At 41.8% G+C, this 21,883-nt stretch overlaps 1 protein-coding gene across 10 annotated transcripts in view; it reads right to left on the bottom strand.

Moving 5' to 3' along the window:
- Positions 1–19,935, bottom strand: part of LRRC3B (leucine rich repeat containing 3B) — a 44,524-nt gene extending 24,589 nt beyond the window's left edge. Inside the window, exons 1-3 of one of the 10 annotated variants that reach the window (XM_036406369.1) lie at positions 19,770–19,873; positions 10,381–10,454; positions 2,595–2,661 (exon numbers count right to left, since the gene is read on the bottom strand). The gene's annotated coding sequence lies outside the window, so the exon portion shown is untranslated. Of the gene's footprint in view, positions 1–2,594; positions 2,662–7,773; positions 7,838–10,380; positions 10,455–19,018; positions 19,081–19,564; positions 19,687–19,769 lie in introns of those variants that run through there. The other 9 variants (XM_036406371.1, XM_036406370.2, XM_054515440.1 and 6 more) reach the window with 9 other exon arrangements.
- Between the last annotated feature and the right edge of the window lie 1,948 nt (positions 19,936–21,883).

Below are 21,883 nucleotides of genomic sequence, written 5' to 3'. Positions count from 1 at the left end.
AGATGGTGATTCCACCACTTCCCTGGCAGCCTGTTCCAATGCCTAGAACACCACTTCAGTGAAGAACATTTTCCTAATATCCAGTCTAAACCTCCCCTGGTGTAATGAGGCCATCTTCTCTGGTCCTGTCACTTGCTACCTGGGAGAAAACAAGGAGTCCCTTAGGTATAGATTCATCTTCAAGTTATAGGAAACTGGTTTTTTTTCTTTTTTTTACCCTTAAGTTTCTCTGTGGAATTGTGATTTATGCTGAATGCTGTAAACATTTCTTGTTAGCTCATTTCCAAAGCTCATCTCAGAGTGGGATAAGATCACATGCAGCAATCCCATGAAGCAAAGGAATGAGTCATCGGTCTGAAAGTTAAGGAACAGACAAAATTGTAGATTCGGACCAAGGTAAGCATAGTACTGAATGAAACACCAGTTCTAAATTACATCTCTGGAGAGAGCAGTCTAGAACAGCAACTCATAAACAGACCTACCTAACACAGCATTAAAAAATACATATAGGGTCACCAGTGGGATACTTAAGATAAAAGCCCTATGGAATTCAAGGAAGGGGAAAGTCTCCCTGAAAAATGCTTGAAATAGCTGAAGAAATTCAATTACAGCAGCAAACACTTCTGTAACTAAGTTGGTCAAGTTTGTGTCCGGTGTTTTTACAGGCAGGCATGAAGACTAAGGACTATGAAAACTATGGACTATGCCATTTTTAAACAAAGTGAATAATTTAATTTCCAGTGAACTCTATTAATTTTAGTTCTACTAAAAGCAATACAATTTTACACAAAGAAGAAAAAAAAGGCAATAGTGCAAATGCTCTCTCATTTAGAGTACAAGTGGTTTCTTCTCTGACTGAACAAAGAGCACTCAAAAAATGAGAGTATGTCTCATGAACCACACTGACAAAAAAGGCTCAAAATCTGTTTATGTGATTTTGTTGGTCTATATGCAAGTAATCTAGGTAATAAGCTTAGACTTCTACCACAGCAACTGAGTGGAAAGCATGTCCCCAGAGATCTATAGCCTGATTAGTGATGGTAAGCAGAGATAGCACAGCCCCAGCTGCTCAATATTACACCAAAAAAAGAGAGGTGGGCAGGTTCAGAGAAAGCTGCACATATTGGTTTCACTCCTATTAACAATTTACCCCTACTATCTCACTCACCCACTCCCTCTTCACCAAAGCATGAAATGACAGTTGCTTAGATTTAAGCTGTTCAATATTCAGTTTACTGTCATTACAAAACAAATTGACAAAATGCCACCATTCCACACAGCAATTCCCAAATATCACGCTAGCCCTGTGAATCTTCAGATGTTTTGCTCTCCTGAAGTCTTCTGCTCTGTCTCCACTTAACCAGCCACAGCACTGAGCTTCAGCCACAGCTCCTTCTCCTTCTCTGCTCCAAGGCAGCACTGAGGACCACTGAGGGTGCAATACACATCAGGGGGATTTCCCCCCCCCTCATCCTTCACCTGCACCTGAGCATTACATCCCATTAATTTCCCTTTAGCTCCTGCATGCTCTACAGAGATCATATCTACCATCTCCAGGGAACCTTACCCACACCCAGTGCATGACTGCCTGAGCTGGTTTAGCCCTCACTGAGAGAAGGAAAAGAGAGTGGGAACAAGGAGAGCCTGGGAGTAAGGCCTTCAGCTCAGCTCTTCAGGAAACTTCTCCACACAGTGACTCTGCTGGCTCAGGTGCACCATTCACAAGTTTAAATTGTGGTGGCTCTCTCCCCACTAACACTTCAGCCCATTCATGCTGCAACATCCTGAGCACTGACTGCATCATCTAGGCACGGTGAACACCCTCCAAGTGTCTGGCTGAGAGGGTGAGGACCTCATCAAGGGAAGCAATACCAAAAATGTATTAAGAGGATGAGTGCTCAAAACAGGGCAGTGCCATTTAAAAACTTCCAACACATACTAGAATGTCCCAAGGATGGAATACTACTAAATTTTTATATTGATAAATCCAAACACATGATTCAACAGCTTAATAGGATGATAAATTTGAAGATTATAAAGACTACATCCCTTCTTCTCCAATCCGGACCTGCTTCTTCACTTACTGATTTTTTAAGGAAGCTCAGCTTCCATCTCTATTTCATGGCTTCTAATTAGCTTATTTCTCATTTTAAGTATTTACACCTTGGGAGTTGAAAAAGCAATGGGATAAGTGATGAGCAGAAGGAACAAAAATTGGCTGTGCAGGATAACCACTCCAGGAGCTGGACCACCTAATCTGCAGGCAGGATGGAAAGCAGCTTGGGAATGTCTCCTTCCTGTTCATGAAAACACAAGGGGCTGTGACTTCCCACCAGACTGCAGCTGCATCACACCTACCACGCAGTGACTCAGAACACCCCTGCCACACACACAATTAAGTTCTGTCAAGCCACCACTGACCACCTCTAGTGCACAGCACATGGCACGCTTTAATTTAGCATTAGCAAAATACCAACAGCCCCTGGAGAGACTTGGATTTAATTCTACTTCAAAAATATGTTCACTGTACTGGAAGCAAAGTAGCACCAATGAATAATAATTACTAACTGTCAGCTCTTTGAACATTTTCATACCTATACTGAAAGTCTTGGAAAGGATGGCTCCTCTCTCCCAACATGAATGCCAGAAACAGTATTTTTTCTGAAAAGAAAGAACACATCAGATTGCAGATGTTAACTCTACATTTTCTTTCTAAACAGTCCAGATCCTGAAAGAAGAAGAAACAAGAATACAGTATGTAAAACTGCAGCTCAAATGTTTTCAGCAGCCCAGCAAAATCCTATTGCACACATTTTTGTCAGTGAAGAAACAGATCTGCTGTGAGGCACAGCATGTATTTCATGGCAACAGTACAGACTCATGTTTCTGCTTCCTGGGAAGTCACTGCTGTGTGAAAGGATATGACTGGCTTCACAGGGCAAGGTAAAATTTACTGTCCTGAAACAGACTGAAAATGGAAAACAGGTGTAGCAGTCACAGATAGAAACACACAGAGCTATCAGAAGGGGTTGAGGAGCAGGAAACATCAACACCAATTTATACAATTTAAATACCACAGGCGATGCTTTTCTCCTCCACCTGACAACTTCGCTTTTTCCTTTCCATTTTCCTTGCTTTTCAGCCCTTTGGAAACCTCACTCACAAGGGAGAAGATGTCACATTTCCCCTGGAACAAAATTGGCTTATGACACATTGTATAATTCCAAAAATACATCATGCATTAATTTGACATACTCCTGTCATCAAGACCTTAATTTCTAATATCTTCTTTTCCAGATACTATTAGAAAATTCCTCTGCCTCAGTTACCTAACTTGTAATACTTTAGGAAGCAAAGGGTCTTCTTGTTCATCCCAAGATCCTTCACCTGGAGGATTCACAAATCTTTGGGGAAGGTCTGCTTTAGTATCCTCCTGAACATACAATGTTCTCACCTAGCGAGTGACTGCTGATGAGCTGCTTTTCTCACCCAACACTTTGTATTTTAATTCCTGTATTTCCTTCACTAATTTCACCCCTCTGCTTCTGTGCATTAATTTTTCCCCCTACTCTTTGTTCCTATCAACTCTTTCTTTTCACTTTGTTTTGCTGTCCAGATCTGTGTGCCCCTCTTTGCCACCAGACTACCATGAGTGCTACAGGTTATCTTGAATTCTGCAAAGGAGTACAGTCATGATTTCTGTGCAATACCCTACAAGCTTGGGAGTGTGTCTGGCAACTGTTCAAAATGTTCAGGTAGAACCCTAAAATTTAAGTGGGACATTTTCTCTAAAATAGATGTGCTTCTGCTACATAAACTTTATGCCCTCCTACCTTCTCTAGAATTACAGCTGCTTCACTCTTGATTGTAAAAAGGCAGGAACAGAGAGAGATAGGATATATACACATGCTGAAAGGCTTTATAATGTCTTCTGATGGACAATTAACTGTAGTCTGTGAGTCAGAAAACTGGAAGAGATCTACCTCTCACAATTTTGTGACCTTTCTGGTTAGGAGCTATTCAACAGCTCAGGTAAGTTGCCATTCCATCTTCACAACAGACCTCACCTGGTTAAATACTACAGCGATACTACATATCTCTTGCAGATAGCAGAATAATTACATACACACACATCAGATGACACAGTGCTATGTATTTTTCACAGAATGTCCAAAAGTCCCATTCCCTGGTTTCAGAGTTTGATGATAAACAATGTGAGTGGACTCCATAAACCAGAGATCCACCCCAAACTGTATACTGATGTTGCTGAGATCAAACTTGCCTCTCTAAATCAGCCCTAAATTAAAATATAAAAAGGACACTTCATAGAGATAATAAATACTGATAGCTATTTTTCACAGCCTTCAATATACACTCATTTGCACTTGTGAAAGACAATTACAAAACCCTACTCTGACTTTATGCATCACCAAACCAAAACAGTAAATGGATTTACCCATGTACTCCCTTTGCACTGCTCTCTGTGACTGCAGAGAGTCTGAGAGAAATGCAAACCAATATTGATAAATTGAAGAGTTCCTTTCTGTGTCCTATCCCACTGTTTTTTGTTTAATTGCTTCTTTATCTCACCATCAAAATCAGAGTACCATTTACTGTCACAAAGCTGTCCTGGACAAAAAGGAAAAGCAAAGTTCTTTTTTTTTGAACCCAATTCCTTAGGTGGGAGCATTGCCCGAGCAAAAGCAGCCAGCTGGCTGGGCTGTGTAAGAGGGTAGGAGGCAGGGGATAACAATCTTAATATTTTTGGATGCAAGTTTAGGAAAGAAAAAGCAAAGACAGATGCTGTTAACTGCAGAGGACACCTGAGAAGTCGATCCACAGCACTCTACACGAGCCAAGGCTGATCTTACTTTTCCTTCCCACATACCTGGGCAAGCAGCCCAGCTAAAAGCACACAGCACCAGCAAAGAGACTCTGCTCTGAATGTGCTCTTTATACCACATATGTTAGCCAATTTGACCAAAAACACCTGTAAATTCTGTCCAGAATAAAAAAAAACCTCACCCAACCAGAGCCAAAGCACCACTGCCAAGCTGGAGAAAATGACCCTGACCTGGGGGGCAGCTCTGGCAGAAGCAGAGGGGGAAAGACTGCAAGAGGTCTTCTTCTGTTTAAACATACTTTTAGTCATGTCTTTGTCAGTAACTATTGTTTTTCTGCCAAGTTTGCATAATCCTTTGCACAACAAGGTACGTTTAGCACATGATCTTATAAAAATACCTTTCTCAAAAAGAAACTATTTCTGCAGCTATGAAATCTAAAAACCTTCAGGTTACAGATTTTACTTTGGTCTACTTCATTACACACCTCATGTGCAGACTTATTACAGGAAAACGTTACCTAATTAAATTTATTATGCTTTGTGGGGCTGTTTTGTTAACTTAGTTAATTAAAAACTTCTCAATTTATGTAATTTATCATGGCATGACCATTGTTAATGAAGCTGACAAAAGATACTGTTGGATAAATTCATGCAAAGGAGATGAAGTAGAGCAGAATGAAGGATTATGTTCTCAGACTTGCGAAGCAAAGAAGCCTGAAATAAATGGAAGTTGTGAGTGTTTGGAGCAGACAGTGCATTTATTGTAATTATTTCAGGCTGCATGCTGATTGGAAAAGATTAACATAAATAGGAGCTGCTATTGCAGATGTTTCTATTCTTGCTAGGAAATCCCTTGAATATAGGAAGCACAGAATAAAAATGTGAAGATGCTGTACTACAGAAATGTAAGTTTTTTTCTATTATTTTTTCTGTTCTGGACATACCAGAAGAAGTATAAACAAAGCTGTTAATCCTTAAGGACTTGAAGGAAAAACTTCACTTTACTAACATGATAAAACCTCCAGATGTCAGCTGACTACCCAGCAATGAATGCTTTGCACATTCCCTCCTCCCTTCCAGATGTGCCCTTAAACTGCATTGCACCCAGGTCACTGCCAGGTCACATGGCCTGCAGCTAGACCATAGTCAGTGAAATAAAATCCACAGTAATTAACAGCATTTAAGATCCTTGTTCCTCCATTCACAGCAGCAAATTGGATACATAAATAATTCACATGTAATTCTGATATTTCCGACTTCCTTTCTATATTAACCAATGGCAAAATTTCCATTCAGTCTAGGAAAAAAATACAGAGAACTCTTTTTCTGAAAATTTTCCACAATTTAGAAGTAGATAAAAATACCCAATGACAGTCCTGGAGGTGTGTATAATAGCTGTCATCCTGTCTTCTGCTTACCTTCCTCACATCTCATAATTTGTTTCCTTGTCTCCCAAGGATCCCAAGAAACAGAAACCAAGAATTGAAGTAAATGACTCAGGGCAGGACTTTTTTGACTGCAACTTCAATCTGCTCAGGTCACTGCAACACTTTTAAAAAGAAGTATTATACAACTATTCAAGCTCTTTGGTTCTTTGTGGACCAGCTGCATGAAGTATCCTCCATATTGGCAAAGATCAGCTTGAGTCAAAGATGCTGTGTCAGTACAGTATCTGGCTGAACGTTACTTCCTATGGTTCTGCACTAAACATGAAGCAAAAGGATCATATGGGCCCCTCCATTCACCAAGGTACATCTCCTTTATGCTACGTTTCACAGTCACAGGGCACTCAGCTACACCACCAGTACCCAGAGATTCCCCAGAGCCAGAGACCAAAGGAGTTCCTCAGACCTGTGCTTCCTCTATACTGGATGATGCTAGGAACATGTCAGACCTAAACACAGTTTTCTTGGCTCAGAAGAAACATCTTCTGCTGCCTGGGACTCGCTCTTGTGCAAGATCAAGGTCCACCAAGACACCCCAGGGTGCTGGACACCACTGCTGCCAGCCCTGCTAGCAGATGGCCCTGGCTCTTTCCCAAAGGAGATCAGGCTGTTGAGGAGGATGGTTGCATGGTGACCAGTAGCTTGAACGCTGCCAGGAACCAGAACCCCACTGAGCACGTTTTTCTCACAGCACAGACACTGCCGTGGCACCCAGCTATGACAGTTTCAGTGACAAACTCCACTGACAGCACAGCACATCTCATACTCCAAATCTGTCCCTCTTTTTCAATGTTATGAAACAGTATCATCAACTGCAGCTCAGGTGCAGCTTTAAAGTAAAATGTACTAGAACAAAAACAACAGCCCTGTCTAACATTTACAGAGCGACTTTCAGCGGAGCAGATCCCATGGGATTTCTTAAGCCTTTCCAAGCCAAGCATATAATGCCACAGGTTTTCACAAGTGTAGCTAAGGGCAGTTTGGGTGTCCATACATTTGATTTCTTCGATTCACTGCCAGCTGGAAGGGATCAAACACTGACAGAACACAGAAGCAATTCTATGTAACCACACTGCAGAGGAATGAAAGCATGGCCAGTGGCAGAGGGAATTCACCACAATTGCTTTGAAAAAGGAGGGGGGGGGGAAATGCTGTTTCCTCAACACAGTAGGGTGGCAACAGGAATTCTACCCTATTTGCAGGGGGAGCGAAGGATTTATGGGCACAATTACATATTCTGCAAATCGCTTCCAAAGGACTGCCCTTGAATGACTGAAGTGAGATCCAAATCTCCCCAGACTAACTACCTAACAGAGCTCAGCAGGAATGAAATGCATTGTATGACTGTCACTTCTATCATTTTGAGCAGAATCTTGTTTTAGTAGTCTTTCAGATGACAAGGGTAGATATGAATTCAATAGATGATACTAAAGTCCCAGAAACAGTTATTTCAAGTATTTTTATATTGCACATTAGGAACAATACCTCACTTTCCATCTGGAAATATCCTGTGTTCAAATCAGTACAAATAACATCCATTCTCAAGGTGTTTTCATTATTATTTTGCATAAGTCTGTAAAAAATTGAGACAGCATGCACATTATGGACATAAATCTATTATGCCGTACACCCACATAAATCAAAGCAATTCCACCAAGCTCAGACACAGGTTTACCTGAAATCTTTAAATATGAGTGATTTTCAAGCAAAAAAGGAAAAATAAATCCATAATACTGATGCTTCCAAACTAAATACCAATCTAATCACAACCTCTGTACAACCCCAGTCTCAGGTCTGAACCTAGGCACATTCCTGTGGTTTCTTCTTCTCAAAAAATCCAATTTCTTTCCCACCAGCTCCAGCAAGGGTACAGGAAGGCCAGCTCTGGGCACCTGCACTGAAAGACTCTTGCTGCCCTGTTTCATGCAACCCTTAGCCCACATAAAGGGTCAAGTTGGTGCCTTGGAAGAGTTCTCTGTAGCTGACACCTCGAAGAGAGAGTAAACAGCTTTTTCTGAGAGCAACAGAAGTGAAAAGGGGAGACAGCAGGATAAAAAGAAAGTTCTAGAAAGTTTAGAGACTGTAAAAGATTCTCATTAGTATCAAAATACTTTCAAGGAAAATTACACAAAATTTACTTTTTATTAACCTTACTACAGGTCTATGTTATAATAAAACATCTTCCTCCCCTTGATTGGGAAACAGAGATTTTATATTGTTTAAGCATTAAGATCTTCTGTCACCTGAGAACACTTTACCTTCTTATTTAGAAGGACCATTTTCCCCTAAGAAAGAAAAAGAACTATTCACCTCCCATTTCAGACCTCCTAAGCCTCTTCTAGGATCTTTTTCTTTGTTGTACCAACATCTTTCCTGGACTTTGTTCTTTAAACATCACTTTGGTCCAGAGGAAAACTAGAACAAGGTTTTGAAAGTACTGGGGAAGCAAAACAAAACAAAGGAGAAATGCCTGGCAAGTTAGAAAATATTGCAAACCCATACTGAGAAAATCACATGGGGACTCCCTTCCACCCAGTGCTGAGAACACAAATCTCATCTATCCATTTCACCCCTGCAGCATACCACTCATTAGGGAAAAGGAATCAAGCACTTTTGCTCAGTAAGGTTTTGGAAAAGCCCTCGTGTAGTTCTCAATCACACCGTTGAAGGCCTCATGAAAACAACAGCAACTAAAAACACTGCCTACTTACACTGACATTACTCATGTTAACAGTCAAACTGGTGTTTTAGAGTGCAGTAAGTGTAACTGAATCTGGCAGCAGCAGGTACTAAAAACTTGCCATCATTCCTTTTTCACCCTGGACCAGCCACCCAACCCATAAAGAAACTCTACTTTTGTAGAAAAGTTCAGCTCTTGAACAAACTTTTAAGGGATGCCCATCACTGCTGACAGCTGTGAGCCCAGACACTGAGCTCCTGTCTGAGATGCCTCCCTGGATGCATTAGGGGCTCCGTGACTTGGCCTTTGCACCAGGGCTCATGTCTCAGCCTTGACAAATCCTCATGACCTGTGTATGTCCAAAACACTCGTTTTCTCAGGGCCCAGCAAGATACCTCCATTGAGGCTACCAAGAAAGCAGCTGTAGGCTTAGCAAGGACATGCTGTAGTATTAGTGGCGTGTTTTATCTTTTACCTCTCACCAGAAGTACAAACCTTAAAGGAAACGTTTCTGCAGGTGCTGATTACTCTGCCTTTCATCTCTTCAGATGAGCCTTCTTACAGGGGTATTTTATCTGGTACATCCCTGCCAGCTCTTTATAGTCATCACTTCCCTCTCATTCCATTTTCCCTAAATCCTGACACGCAAACCCAAGCTGAAGAACACCAACCCCGTCACACCTGATGAATTAGTAATGACAGCAGCCAGTGCTTTTGCTTAGTCTGTTTGGTTTGGGTCTTTTTCTGCAGGGGCAAAGAAATCAAGTTCACCCTTCAAATGAACCAAGGGTCAAATCCCTAATGAAAAATTAAAGGCTTTCACCATTATGGGGAGCTACAGCACAGCCCAGTGTTTTCTTTGCTTGTTGCCACAACCACTGAATAGCAATGTTCTCTTTATGGCATCTGAAGAATACAGTGTTTCTTTCTAACCTGAAGGAGTACAGGCAATGGCACAGGAAACAGTTTTCAGAAGGTTTACACGGATAGGCTTTTTCTTTTTTCCCATGCTGGTGTGAAAATGTTGAGAAGAATGTAATTATTTATGTTGCATTTGTTTTGTAAGTGAAGATACAGATCACTTGCTTTTAATTTCCCTTTTCCAGGTTCAACCTTTATTTAGTAGGAACTATAAAAATTCATTTGAAAAAGTAATATATTCAAGACTAATAAAGTTCAAGTGCAAAATATTTTTAGAGGCAGCTTAGGTACAGCTATTAAGTTGTCAAATAAAGCCATCTAGTCTAAGTTATACTGGAAAAGGGTCAAAGTTTATGGCTAATTTCTCTGATTGAAACTGTTTCCAGGAGCAACACTTCCATGCCAAATGCTGCTAGGTAATTCCAAGAACAGTCAGGTGTATGAGTAAAAACAGTGAATCTGAGTAATATCAATGTTAGCAAGAAGTTCACCTCTCACCAATCTCCAATTTTCACTACCACAAACTTTTCATCGCTGCATCAACTGACCACAACAAGCTCAGTATCTGTAATTAAAAACAAACATGGTTGGTTTTTTTCCTAGATGGGAATATTGAAGTGCAGTTCCCTGATAGCTGATCCTTAAAAATTCAATCTTTCTCTGTCAGCTGTGGTATTTAAAGTCACTAAAATGTTACCCTGTCAGTGCCCTTTACCTGCAAGTGGCTGGTCCAAAATGCAGAAACAAGGTGGGAAGGGCTGAGACCAGACGCTTTTAAAGTCACATTAACTCCTCATACACACATCACATCTACATTTACAAAAATGTCAATTCTACTTCAATACTGATATTTAATAAATTCCATAGTCAAACCCCTGGTCTTACATACTTTTAGAAGAAAGGCAACAAAATACCTTTAAAAAATAATTTGAGGAAACGGTGGATGCATAGGAAATGGAGGAGGCTACTTGGAGCAGCCAAGTGAATGGAAAAACACATGAGGTCACAGAATCAGCCCCTAGCCCACCAATGCTTTACATCAATGAAGAACTGCTCTGCAAGCCTGATAATATTTTTAATCTCCCTTTGCAAATGCCCAAGCATTTACTCGGTATTCAAAGCTGCACTCCACAGCTTCAAGAATCAGAATTTAAAACTAGCAGTCTCAGCTCACTGATAAAATACTGCTGCAATGGAACAAGACACACTAACTCCAGTCAACAAGACACCTTTTGGGACCCCACAGAACACCTACTCTGCAAGCCCACAGCAAGGGGAAAATAAAGGACCTGTGCAACCTCACTCACTTTACATTATTCTAATGATTTTCTAGTTAATTCAAACATCCATAAGCTTTTAAAATCCACTTACTTATCATCAAAGCATTGCCTGCCAAGTCATGCATGCCACAGTGAAAAAAACTACTCAGATGACAGTGCATGGAGCTGACACTGCATAGAGATTGTTTCTCTCAGGGAAGTTCTTTGGAGAATGGTCAGGGTCTGTAAAACTATGTTTGTGGTGATAACACAGTCATGGAATGTCCAGATTGGAATGGTACTTTTATACAAACTAATCCTGAAAATAGTGTAAAACGTATTTTATTGCATCTGACCTGTGGTCAGATTTCACCTCCAGAAAGATCCCTAGCATGACCGCTTTTTACATGGAAAAAATAAATACACATCTGTGAAATTAGATGTGTATTTATAGCTGAAATCAGTGACAAAGGTGTAATAGCAAATATCCCTTATGGCAAGCTTGTAAGAAAGGGCTGTTCTCAGAAAAAAAAACCTGAATTCAAGAGGGTACATCAATTATTGCTGCACAAACCAGAATGAAAAAACAGCACACAGCTGATATGTCCATAGTTGTTCAAACAGCATAACAATGGGAAGGGCTGAGATGGCATTAGACAACACAACAGCATGCATTTCCATTTTTAACAGATTCATGCAATTTTTTTCCTTTTTTTGCCCAAAACCAAGGGAAGTTGCAATGCCACTGACACTGCACTGACTGTTGCTTTTCAATGTGTTGAAAAAAACCTACTATAATTAAGTAATTGGTTGGCCTGTGTCCATTTCATTCCACACTGCTGCCTTGCCTCACACTTGTTTAAGGAATAGAGAAAAAATTGTTGAAAATGTGGCAGATAGTGGGAAAAAAAAACCAAAACAACTGTTAAGCTTGACTTGTTCAAATTAGGTGGTATTTGTACAGATGGAGCACCTGCCATGACTGGCAAGAAGAACAGTCCTGTCGCTTTGCAAGAAACATTTTTGGATCGAAAGTTATTGAAATACCATTTGTATCCATCAGGATTGTTTCCTGAGCCAAAGATTTAGGTTTCTTGCATGTCTAAATCCTGTCAAGTCCTACTCTAGCAAAATAAAGTATTTATAGAATCACAGAATCATTTAGGTTAGAAAAGATCTTTGAGTCCAACTGTTAACTCGGCACTGCCAAGTCCACCACTAAACCATGTCCCTAAGTGCCTTATCTATACATCTTCCAAACACCTACAAGGATGGTGACTCAAACACCTGTTCCAAAGCTTGATAACCCTTTCTGTCAAGAAATTATTCCTAACACCCACTATGCATCAGAGATGCCAATAAGTACACCAAGTAACTGATGAAAGTGATGAGCAGAATACAGATTAAATGTTTTCTGTCAAAGGGCAAAAACGGTGAAAGACTCTGGAAAGAGAAAATGACCAATACATTTTCTGAACAGAAAATATTAACCCTTCAATGACAATGGTCTTGCTTATAACCAGGAAGGGATCACAAATCCAGTGTATAGGGACATGACAGTGTCAGCTCTGCAGCCTCAAAACACACAGGAAAAGAAAGGATTACCTGGATTGCATGCTGTCATCCATGTGCTGCTTTTCAATCAAAGCTGAGATGTTCTTATTCTATTTGAATTGTGTGCTTTGGTTATATGCAGTGTGTTTGAAGTGACAACTAAAGGTCTAAGAAATACTGTGATCTGAAGTTTGAGGAGTTATTTCATTCTAAGTTAGAAGAGCCTAGCAACCAAAATTTCCCACTTGTATCTCATTTTATAACAGGATTTAGACCATTCCTTTGAAAAAGGTTTCGGTCTGAAATATTTCAGCTTTGAAAAAGAGGAGATGTCCTTGTAGCAGCAGAGTAAAACTGGTACTCCCACCTGAAGAACAGGACTAGGAACACCCAGAGAACAACAAAACTGAAAATGAGGACTTAGAAGCAGATCTCCTCTGGTACAAGCCTTCCCTTTTAGTGCTTGTGCAAACTGGGACTGACACACATTCATGAACAGTAATACTCTATTACAAACTTTGTTAAAAATAGACTGTTTAAAAGTCACCAATTCTCATCTCGATGACTTGGTGTCAACAAAGCTGAAAACAAGGGCAAAAAACATTTAGAAACACTATCACTCTATTTGAAGGTTGCAATGGCAGAATTAGCCTGTTAACTTCATTTTAGGAGAAAAGAACTAAGGGTCACTCTTTTGACATTTATAACAATAATTACATTAATAAAATGTAAGAATCAAGATAAATTTTAAAGACCATTTGCAGTACACCTAGGGAAAAAAACCCAAAAAAACAAATCCAGCTCTAGCAAGATTTATAATAAAAGACTGACCCCTAGATTTACCAACTTCCAGTGTAAACAGTCGGTCTCCTGCTGTTGAGGGCCTTCCCTCTTCTGCAACTCCTATTGATTCCACAATTTTTGCTCCTGGCAAATGCCCTTTTTTTTTTTTTTTTTTTGCATAGATGGAGATAATTATAACAGAATATCAACATTTCCAAATAAATCTTCACATGAAAAAAAGCACTACAGAAGTATTTTCACAAGTGTAAGAAAAGGCTTTCTGGGTTTTTTGTTTTTTTTTTTAATAAAAGAGTGTATAGAAAGCAATATATAAACACTGCTATGTGAAGAATTAAAAATAAAAATAATTGAAGTGGAAGTCTAAAGAGATTGTGCCTATTTTCATTTACAAACACAGATTAGAAACAGGTTAAAAAATCAAGAATTAAAACACCGGTAACGTAAATTTATTTTGGCTTTAATGCTGATAAGATGACATTTCATCACTAAGATATATAACCACTATTGCTTGCTTAACCATATATGACCTAACAAGCAATTTCATAAAAATTTTTTGTTGCAGATCCTCTTTAAAGAGGAAGAAGCATTTGTCTCTGCTTTTAAAGGTGAGGGAATACTAGCAGGAATTCAACACTGTTGACCCAGTGCTTGTCCTTTTCTTTTAATTGCAATGTCTTTACAATGGCAAGCACCATGGATTTATTTCCACATCCAAAGGCTTCATCCTTTTGCTGCAAATCATTCACAAGCACACAAAAAATGTATACTTTGTAAGCATTACAAGAATATTTTGCATGAATCAAATTCCACCAGAACAATACACATTTGTAATCTACATATGGGAAACAGCCTTCACACGCTTTTCATGTATCCCACTAACTCCCAATGCAAACATTCGTAATGAAATGCTGAATACTTATGATCGTTTCATACAACGTGTCTTTAGTGAGTAAAGTTGCGAAAGTGTGTAACCCAATTTTGGTGAACTGCAAAAAATACTTTGTTTAAAACCAATGCTATTGTTTGGTGGAGGAAGCAACTTTGACAGAAGTGACAGCAGCACTACAACTAACAACATCCACGAAGTAAGCCCCTTAAGAGAGCCCGACACCTAAGACATGCCATCTTTAAAAGCACATGCCCTATTAACTGAGGTTGTGCATCCAGAGGATGAAGTGGGAACATGAAGTGACCTCCCAGGAGGACACTGTGTGCTAAAACTTCCACAATTTGAGTGAAATACTGGTTGTCATGCAAGCACCACAATATAGAGGTAATATTTTCCAACTGAAAACTCCATAGAAATCCTAAGTCCATCCCTTGACCCTTTGCTCCCTTCAAGTCCACCTTCTATTTTCTTTATACATTGTTTCCTGCTCCTAACCTTTTAAAATTCTGTTCATCTCTTCTTTTACTGTCACTTGAGAACCTGACTTCTCATTTATTGTTCCTTAAATAATTAAATAGTGTCCATTTGCTTTCCTGCTTCCAGGCCAGAGTAGCATCCCATTTATGTATTGTCACTCACTTCTATCACTTTTCATTTTTTCCTATTAGTGAATCTTTATAGTACTATTTGGCAAGCAGAGGTTAACTTTTTTCTTCTTCTCAAAGGATAAGTTAGCAGCTTTATGAAATGGCTATTAATGAAGTGCCAAATTAATTTAAAACACACACTCTAGCTAGCTGAAAAGCAGAAGTAAACCTTAATCAAGTATATCAAGATCTGTAGTGGTAACTTTCATCTCTGTTTAAGTAAAAAGTCCAATTATCCAGATCAATGTATCTCTGAAAAGGCTTTTTACCAGTCCCATTTCCTCAAGAGGCATTTTTCTCTCCTTTCTGTAAGTGGAGCTGAGATACAAAAAGCCAAATTCAATTCCTCAGCAAGGCTTCTAGTCCCACTGAGATCAACCAACGCATCTTCTCTGAAGGCCCATGGCAGGGGCATGGCAAATCCATGGCACAGCACGGAGCCAAGCCAGAGGGCTATGGTACAGCCCAGATCACCTCAACTTCAAGAGTCAAACTACTCAGATCAGCCACTACTTTCTCCCTGTTGTCATCTACTTCTCTTGTTTTGTGGGCATCAGGCCTTCTTCATCTGTTCCCATTTGTCTATCTCTCTTTTTTTCATCACTACAAAAGTTCATACTCTCCAGAGAAAGAAACACCATTTAAATTCAGCAACCATTGCCTTTTCCTTGCTGATGGAAAACAGAACTCAGGAGCAGGGATGATCCTTATGAAAAGGACTTCCCCATGTCCACTGCAGAAATCAGTCAGAAATACGCTTGTTTTTTAAAAAAGATCTGCTTGGTGAAGGATCTCAGTGGAGCCCAGAGAGAGAAATAAAAGATGCTCTGTTGTTTGGTAACAGTAAGCATTGCATTTGCATTTCCAAGCTCAAAGTAAGCATGTAAAGCCAAACCAGCACTGGATACAGGTGCTGATGGAGATAAGCAGTGCAGGTCATCAGTGGCAAGTACAGACACAGGCACCAGTCACCCACAGAAATCCCCATGAAGCAGGATCATGCATCTTTAAGCATTGTGAACTAATGACATCCTCCTCCACAGCAAGTTCTACAGCAACTGTTTATCTGATGCTCTGATGAAGCAGTGAGTAAAGCCAATACCACATCACTCTCCTTTTCCCCCTAGGATGCACCCCCAGGTCTGCTGTGCATCCAGACTAACAAACCACGCCAGAATGACGGAAGCACGGAAACTACTTATGAAAAGTGCTGGACTGAAACTAGAAGCAGAGATTAAATTCACCAAAACATCTCTAAATTTGATGCTACTTCACCTACAGCACATTGGATTTAAGAGCAAAAGATATACCTTGTTCATCCATATATTCACAGGCTGTAATCCCTTTAAAAATGCTTATTGAAGGTGCTGAGAAATTCCTAAATCCTTTCTGCTTGTACTTTCAGTAGACATACTGGCATTTTGGCATTTGATTCATACCAGTATTGAAGTGCCCCTATCAAAATTGCATTTTCTAGAGGTTACTTTTAGTAAATAAAATATCAACTTAAAAATGTGTGGCCAAACAAGCCAATGTAAATGCCACATATTCTGTGAACTCAAATAATTTATTCTTGGCTCAAAATACCATCATTTTGAAATAAGGTTCTGTTTAACATTATTATAAGTTTCTAAATTGCTTCACAAGAGTTTTCTCTAAGCTTATGAACAAAGTTTATTGAATGAGGCAAAATTAGAGGCATTATTTTGCTAGCCACAGAACACTAATTTAATTTGCATTCTCTAATGAGTACTGATCAAAGGACCAGGCATGCAGATAACAACAAGGACAGTAGCTACATGCAAATCCTGTAAGTCATTACAAATGCAGTATTCCACTCTGAGAGGAAGTACCTTCCTTAGTTCATCTTCTGATTAACTGAAGTGGCAACATGAAATATTTCAACCCATATTCCTTCTTGTTTAAATCATCCACTTCATTAAAAAGTTTAAAATCTTCCTGCCAGTGAGCCATGTATCCTTTGCACTACTCACATAAATATTCCTAGTGAAGTGACAGGAAATATCCTTAAAAACAAGACTCAGAAGCACCTTATTATTAAACTGAACATCTAAAGGTGCTTTTGAAATTAAGCAATACATTTTTTCTCTGGCTTTAGACACTTGAGTTAGCACTTCTGAATACAGCTGAATTTTATAAATTCCAGTTCTCCTGCTGGGAGGATATTTCTTGAGCTGACATATCATGCATTTGCTCTGTTACTCTAGTTACTGTAATGCTGTTTCAGTGTGAGCAGGAAGAATTTCCTACCTCCCAAAAGACTTGAAATACAGGTCCATAAAGCACATGGAAAAGACAAATCACACCTGTACCCTTAAGTCTTGCTATTCCATTTATATACAGCAAAGCTCTCATGGACTTTATTAGCTCAGGACTGGATCCAGAGCACAGACTTATATGCCTATTAAATGATACTTCTCTTTCAATTAATCTCACATTTGAGGCAAAACACATTGATTCTTGATAGCTGCAGGTACAATCCTCATTCACTCAGGCCCTGATGTCCAAGACACTCAGCAGCTTCAACCTGCCCTAAGGCAACTGGAAACTACAATCACACAGGAGCTCGTTTTGGCTGGACTGAAGTCAGTGCAAATTTTACAGCAAATCTCAGGGGATGGCAAGATCAGGGTTCAGTGACCCAGCCAGCAATAGCTGAATAAATGCAAGAGATCCAGACTTAACCTCACATTCTTCTCTTGCCAAAGTCCAAATCATCTCATTAGCGCCAATGGGCACAACCCTACACGGTGCTGCACGCTGGAACTCTCTGACCATGAGCCTGATCCTGCTATCTTGAGCCATCAGAATATTACCTGAAGAAGTCATCCCACAGAAATCCAGGCAACTTGCACAAGTAAGGGCTGCCACAATCACAGTTATAATTAATCCTGAGCAATTTTACTATTTAGAAACTAAACCAGAAAATTAGACTCTGAACGTAGCAAGGGTTTTGCAAATTAAGTTCATTCTACAGCTTCTTTCCCTTTAAATCAAACTAGGAGCTTATACTTTTAAATTAAATTACTAAGAATAATATCAATAGGTAAGCCATATGAACAGTGTGGTGCTCTATATCAAAGCCTTCAAGCTACCACTTTCAGGAGGGTGGGACACACACCTTCCAGTTTAAACCTACAAATTATTAGACAGATTACCATAAGAAGAAATTTTTGACAGGTCTTTTCAACATTCAGAAAAGGCTACCCCCGTCAGAGTTTTTAGCTTGAGGAAGGGTTGTTTTCCTTTCCTTACTAAATCTGTAACATTTTCTCATGGCTATTACATTTTAATTAATTCAAATAATCTCAAAAGCTTTACCTTATTCTGTCATTTCCATATCTATGTAAATAACTCTAGAATTACTTATTGGAGGAGAGCACTAAATGTTGTTTTCCTGGTTCTCATTCTGACTCTTTAGGTAGTTGGTCTATTTATGCTTTTCAAGTTGTTGGGCTGTTTTCATTCTGTAATTACACCATTTCTGCTGTCTAGGGACAATCAGAAAGATGGGATGATAACCTGCAGCCTCAATCACTTTCACATTTTCTAACCGATACTCTAAAATCTCCTAATTTTTGAAGGCAGAAGCAAAAACGGAAAGAAGAATTCTCGCTGGCACATCTGAGGCATTTTCCAAATTTTTGGCGAGGGAAATTCTGGACGTGTAGCTTGCCAGAAAGGCGAGAGAAGAGCCCGCGGTTCCCACAGTACCCAGTACCCGCTTGCTGCAAGAGATCCCCACATTTCTATGAGGGCTCAGAGGTCGCGACCGTTCCCCTCTCGGAGCGCCGGGTCGCACGGAGCCCCCCGCGGCCGCGGGACCCCTGAACCCCCGTTCCTGTCCCGGGCCGGGGCACCCCGCACCCCGTCACAGCCCCCCGGGCCAGCTCCAGCGCCTCCCGCTCCGGTTCTACCCGGTGCCTCCCCGGGCAGCGGGGGCGTCGCAGCTCACCTGGGCGCAGCAGGCACCGCCGCTGTCCTGCAGCCCGGCTGCCGCCCCCGCTGCCATTTGTTGCTCGCGTTCGGACGGAGATGCCCTCTTCCCCCCTCCCCCCCGCATCGCGGCCACCGCCGCCCGAACCGTAGCGACTGGTCCAGATAGGTCTCAAAGTGGAAAAATCCTACGGCAACACACAAGGCGTCTTCCCTCCCGTCCCCGCCTCCGCCGCCCCATTTCCTCGGCAGCCCCGCTAGGCGCCCCAGCCGCCGCCCGCAGGCTGAGCAGCGCGACCGAGCTCCGGCAGCCCGCCCGCACCCGGCCGGGCAGGGACAGCGGCCGGGCGCCCGGGAACACACACGGATGGGAGGGGCGCTGGATTTTCCACCCCTTTTTCTGATGTTGCTCCGGTACGGGATCGGGGGCCGCGGGTCTCAAATCCCTCGTTTGCTCCCAAACGAGAGCGTGTCAACCCCCTTCCCAGAGCCTCCGCCTCTGGATTCCCTCCCCATCTCCCGCTGCCTCGGCGGAATCCCGACCCCGTCACCCCCCAGGACTCACGGACACCGGAGGTTCGCCAGCACGGGCTGGGGAAGGGGGCATCGCCGGTGGCCCTCGCCGATCGCTGCCGGGCAAGGTGGCACGGCACGGCGGTACCCCTCGGAGGCAGCAGCGCTGATCGCCTTCCCCCCGCTCCCTGCCCGTCGAGTTTCCTCCCGGAGCTGCCGCCCCCCACCCAGTGCATCCGCGGGGCGCCGCAACTCACATCGCGGCGCCTTCCCGCAAAACTTCTCGGCGTGTGGCCCCGGCGGCTCCGCTCCGCTCGGCGCAACAGGCAGCGCTGCTCACCTGGCGCGGGGCCGCCGCGCCATGGGAGCGCCGGGCGGAGCCGGGGGCGGCGCGGCCGGGCGCAGCCAACGCCCGCCCGCCCTGCTCCTCCGCCGGGCGCCCGCCGGGAGGGAGGCTGTGCCTGCTGTGCCTGCCGCGCCGCCGCTCCCCTGCCCTGCGCTGCGGCTGCAGGCACGGAGGCAGGCGGGCAGGGAGGGAGGAGAGAGCGGGGAGGGGAGGGAGAGAAGGAGGAGACCTCCCTCTCGCTCCCAGCGCACGGCGGGGAGGTGCTGCCCGTCTGCCTCCCGGGGCTGACTGTGGCTCTCGCTCCCCAGCTTTAGGGGCAGGGCCGGGGCCGCCCGAGAGAGATAGCCCGGCCTGTCGGGAGGACCGTGGGGTGCGTTCAGAGGGTGCTTCTGCTCCCCCCAGTGCCCACCAGGTTCCCCAGCAAAATACGAATAAGGTTAATTGTTTTCCTCATCTGAGTGAACAGCTGTCATTGCCAATGTATAATACTTGCTACGATAGGTGAACTTATGCTATGGTCAGCCTCACCAACCTTTTGTGCTGATCCAGTTATTCACATCCTGCTTCAGGCTTACCGCGGTTCCTGCGAGGGTGACTTTATTCTCCAAGAGGTGCTTCTGTGGAATGTGCTGTGTTGCAGCAGTTGCATGGCCTGTCATAAACCACACTTTAAGAAACATCACCAACTGGTTGCCTCTCTCATTCGAACACTTTCTCTGTTGTGCACTTTTCTACTCTGGCTCTGCAAAGTAAAACTTTCTATTCATTTTGTGCAGCAAAAATTTTGTTGCTTGTCTCTAGTTGAGAGCACCTGAGCAGATGGGTTTTAGAAAGATCCATCTTAGCTGGTTTAGTTTAATGTGAAAGCTGCCTAAGATGCTGCTGCATGGAACAGAAAATGAATTGGCATTGATTTCCTCTGGGCTGTTTTTTTTTGCCTCTAACTATACAAAACTGTTTTATCTCCATATCGGCCATTGTCAAAAAGAAACTTCTAGGTCAGAAGGATCAGTGCTATGGCCACAGAGAGGTGGTCTTTTGAGGGAAGGGGGAACAAAAGAAATGCATTGCCAAATGTCAATTTTCATCATTAAACCTCACTTCTGTGAGTTATTTACCTCCCTGAGTAACCCGAATTATATTAGCAAGATAATGCAGGACCAAGCCTTTGTACTATAGCAAAACTTGCTGGTTTTCTCCTAGGAATATTTGCAAATTAGTTCGTGAACACTTATATGTATGCCTATCATTTTAAATTCTTATTAGTAAAAGAGAAAATAAGAAATACAAAAAGCAACTTGATAAAAATCACTTTCATTAGTTCCTTGCACAACTCACACTGACTGACTCAACCCAGCTTTGAAGACACAATCAGTTAAAAATTAAAAACCTAGTACATGAGCATGCATTTCTCTTTGTAGTGTATTTGTGTCACAAAGCTGATGAAACTGACTGATGCCATGACTGCATTAGCAGCCCTGTATTATTTGCAATGGGAAACAATTTTCAGGCTTCGTGAGTTTTATTCCTTTAGCTGAAACCAGCTCAGATTCATTTTAAGGAAGTAGAAAAATATTAATCATTGTTGATAACCCAAATCCAAAATCTAATGTGCAGCATCCCTTCCTGCAAATACAGCTTGTGTTCATGTTTTTACTGTTTGGTATATAGATATATGGCAGCTAGGTGTAGTACCCAGAATGGATGCACTTGGCTGCAATACACCACATTACCAGCATTGCAAACTTCCTTGTAGTGATTTGCTGTTGTTGAATATTTTTAATGAAAAAAAGAGTTAGCAAATCTTTTCATTTGGTTTGACACACTGCCCTCCCACCCCCCCCCAAAATAAAATTAAAAAAAAAAAGAGAGAGAGATAAAAATTCAGTATTTTCCCTTTAAAATTGAACCTCTAGTGGTACTTTATGGAATTAACTGTTTGCATTGTTAAATATCACAACAATATAAGAGAAGACTGATCTTACCATACGTAACTTAACTTTCTGCATTAGCCATGATGTCATT

The sequence above is a fragment of the Molothrus ater genome, chromosome 1 (assembly GCF_012460135.2).
Source record: "Molothrus ater isolate BHLD 08-10-18 breed brown headed cowbird chromosome 1, BPBGC_Mater_1.1, whole genome shotgun sequence".
Taxonomy (NCBI): Eukaryota; Metazoa; Chordata; class Aves; order Passeriformes; family Icteridae; genus Molothrus; species Molothrus ater.
This window is presented reverse-complemented; position numbering and strand designations above follow the sequence as displayed.